The following is a 4,239-nucleotide window of genomic DNA, read 5'->3' as shown; positions in this document are numbered from 1 at the left end:
GAAAGTGATTCTTTTTTTTTTTTTTAGGTTTTGAAGCTTTATTTATTTATTTATTTATTTATTTATTTTTTGAATTTAGAAAGTGATTCTTGACAAATGGGTGGTTTGTGGCAATAGTTACAGGTCAAATTCCCATTAATGGGTATGCCCAGGAAGGAAATTCTAATTGGGATGAGGAAAGTAAGAACTTCAGTCCAGCCATAATCTTTAGGTGTTTTTGTTTTGTTTTTTGTTTTTGGAGTCTCCTCTAGAAAGACAGTCTCCATTAAGAACATTCAAAATAGCGCTCAGACGTGAGAGCTACGTTATTAGTATGGTAAGAATTAGGCCATACTCAGATTTTCAAATCCATTAGAATTTCCACACAGGAGAAGCTCTGTAGAAGTGATATTTTAAGGGTGTGGCAGAGATAGTGATACGTATTCATATTCGTACTGGTTCTATTTCCTGGGCACATAGGAAGACTCCATTTCCCAGCAGGCCTTGCAGGTAAGGGTGGGCCCGTGTGACTGAGTTTCAACCAATGGAGTGTGTGCAAAAGTGATATACGCTACTTCCAGGACTAGCCCTTACAAGCATCTGGGATGTCTTCCAGGCTTCTCTTTCCTGTCGTGGTGATTTTGGAGGCTGTTTCTTCCAGACGGGAATGATGGGGAAGGTGGCTATCTGTGTTGGACTTTTATTTTTTTGAGTGAGAAATAAACATTTATTGTGTTACACTACTGGGATTTGGGCAGTTTATTTGTTACAACATTGCCTAGGCTGTACTGCCTAGTACAGAGGGATTTAATAGCAACATATTTCACAGTCACTGGCGTCCACATAAGGAAGCAACATTAGAATTCGAGTTCAAAACTTTAAAAAAAAAAAAAATATATATATATATATATATATATTTATTTATTTATTTAGGCTGTGCTGGGTCTTAGTTGCGGCACGCAGGATCTTCATTGTGGCATGAGGGATCTTTAGTTCCGGCATGCGGACTTCTTAGTTGCGACATGTGAACTCTTAGTTGCTACATGCATGCGGGATCTAGTTCCCCGACCAGGGCTCGAACCCGGACTCCTGCATTGGGAGCGTGGAGTCTTACCCACTGGACCAACAGGGAGGTCCGTAAAACTTTTAAATCTTTGAGGCACTCTGTGGCAGTGCAGGCATTTAAGTGGTGTAGGTAGGACTTCTTTAGTGAGAATCTTCATTCATTGGTCTGTACATAAAAGAGACCTGTTCCAGGTGGTGTGCATGTGATAAAACTTTACCAAAAGTGCAATCTATGGACATAAGAAACCCCCATGCAGTAGAGAAACTCTGTAATGTGTAGTGAAAAATTTTGTCAGCTCACATCTTAAATGCAATTTTTAAAAAATGGTGTCCTGCAAATAGTCTTAATAAAATTAAGTAAAACTAACATTTACTGAAATGAGTAACAACTATAGAAGGCCAAGCCAAAGTGTTCATTGTCAGAAGCAGACACCACTGTTTCTCAGCAGTCTTGTTTAATGATGGGTTTTTAGAAGGTGCTCATTTTGTCATGTTCCTACCAAAATAGTGATTTAGTTTTGGATTATAGTTGGATTTGGGAGGAGGAGATACCTTTACAATATCTTTATTCATCTTGAGTAACAATGTATTTTTTTGTATCTTAGTTTATTTATAGGTTTCTTCATTTGGATCATATTTTATTCGTAGTTTTCCTTACATTACATTTTCATACTAGTTATTGTCTGTATCTGAAACAGCCATTCAAATGCAAATAAAACCACCCCTGAAGTATTACTTTCTTACCGATTCAGGTGGGCAATAGCGAAAGATTAACAAAGCTCATTGTCAGTAAGGGAGTAGAAAAAAGTTAGCATCCTCACATAAGTTAGTGGGGAAAAAAAACAGGTGTAACGTTTCTGGAGAGGATTTTGTATAAATGTATCAAAGTGTATACGGAGCATTGTCTTTGATCCACTAATCCTACTGCTCAGAATTTATCTTTCAGACATAATTGCACAAGTTGGAAAAGATGGTTTCAGAAGGGAACATCTTCTAAGAATTCTGCAATAATAAAAATTGCAAAGAACCTAAAGATCCATGAATAAGAGATTGAGCAAGGATTTCCCTGGCAGTCCAGTGGTTAAGACTCTGCGCTTCCACTGCAGGGGGCGCCGGTTCGATCCCTAGTCAGGAAACTAAGATTCCCACATGCTGTTCAGTGTGGCCAAAAAAAAGAAAAAGAAAAAAAAAAAAAAAAGATTCATGTTTAAAAAAAAGAGAGAGAGAAAGATTGAGCAAATTATGGTATCCCCATGTAATGGAATAATATACACCATTAAAAATGATCTAGACCTACAAATTTTTCACATATTGTTTGGAGGGAAAAAAATGAAGTTATAAAAGATCAAATACAATCTGTGACTAACAGAAAAGATTTTTAGAATGCAGAGCAGCACTGGGAACCATCCCCCTCCACCACTCTACACTTCACTTTTCAGTGTTGTAATGCTTTCCCCAAATTATTTTCCTCATCTGAAAAATCTTTGCTTTTATCTTACCCTATTTAATATATGTGAAACTTCAAAACTGAGATTACCAAATATTCTTTTTCCTCTCACAAAGATAGAATCTGTTATATAGGGGATCATGTGATGTGATTTGTGATAGTGATTTCCTTGTTTTAAGCCATGTGTGTTTTTTTTACATATTTGCTGTTATTTCTTTTTGTTTTTCTCTTTGTTGGAGAGAAACTGGCCCAGGATTTGCATTGGCTTTGGTTGAATGGAATATTTCTGTTCAAATACTTTCAGTCCCTTCTATGAAGTATTCTTGCCAAAACAAAAACAAAAACAAAAAAACCTGTATCTAATCTAGCCTTTAAGTCAAAATTCTACTTTACAGGAAATTTAGAAGATTAGAGGAGAAAGTATGAGAAGCCGTTAGACAAATCCAGAATTCAGACACCTAATTCGACATCTTGATTTCTCCAACAGTTCAAGGACATTAAAAAATGGCACTGCTTGTGTATGTATGTAGGATATAGTTCTAGAATAAATGAGCCTCAGCTGAGATAGCAATCAAATACAATGAATTGATTTACTTGGATAGTGACTGGAATAAACCAGCTGTAAAATGTTATTTTTAAGCAATATGGTATTTGGAAGGAAATGACTATGTCAAAGACTTTTAAAATCCTTTAGTAACAAAATTTTAAAATGATAAGTGAAGCCAGTGTGGCATGTTGATAAGTGTTAAATTTAAGGTATATGTATTTAGTATTGATATTTCATATTACTATTCTCCATACTTTCATATTATTTTTAGAAGTTTCATTTTTTTAAATTATTTCCTGTCCAGAAGGAAAGCGGTAAGTACATACTTCCTGTAGTTTCACTTGTTATAGTTCTATGGACTCCATCTCCTACATCAACCTACCTACCCCACAGCCTCAAATAATCATGACCTCACTTTGTTTAAACAGATCTGTAGAAAAGAAATATGCTTAGCAAATATATGATGTCAAAGAGAACAACACAGGAGTAGTCAAAGGGAAGCCTGAGTTTGAACTCAAAAAATTTCGAGGAAAGAGACCTTTTCCCTAAAACAGTATTTTCTCCAGTTCCTTGCCAGTGCAGCTCCTCTCATTTGTCAGAAACAACACTGCAGTTTCTGTTTTACGGCCTGAACAGTGCGTGAAACTCCTTGTGGATTCTTGGCATTTGCAGTAAATAGTTTATGCCAGGCAGCAAAGTCAGAAGTAGATGAAGACAGGCACAAATAAAGAGACAATGGAGTCAAACCAAGTCTGAGATTCCATGTTCCTTAAGGTCGATATCCAGTGCAGCACAGACCAAGTCCCTTGTCTTTTGTCATAGGCATAGCTTTCTTGCTAAAATGTGTTAATTTTCTTTTAATGTGAAATGCTTCTCTTTTTTCCCCCTAAATATCCATATTTCCTTTAAATTCCCACGTTCTAGTTTTTTCTTGGAAAAAAAAAAATACAAGGTTGAATTTTACCAAAAAATAGTGGAGGGAAGGCGGAAGCACTACCACGCAGACCATTCTGGGAGTTGTAGTCTGAGGCAGTTCCACCCCAGACAGGCAGGGCTGTAGACCCATTGGGAATTCTGGGAAGTGTAGTCCAGAAGCTGCGTGCAATCGACAACACTTCCTCTTCAGGAGTGCGGGGTGTGGCCCCTCTCGGATGGTCTCCGGATCCAGGGGAGTGAGTTGCAGGAACTTCCGCTCCAGGGG

Source organism: Eschrichtius robustus, chromosome 19 (genome assembly GCF_028021215.1).
Source record: "Eschrichtius robustus isolate mEscRob2 chromosome 19, mEscRob2.pri, whole genome shotgun sequence".
NCBI classification, from domain to species: Eukaryota; Metazoa; Chordata; class Mammalia; order Artiodactyla; family Eschrichtiidae; genus Eschrichtius; species Eschrichtius robustus.
This window is presented reverse-complemented; position numbering follows the sequence as displayed.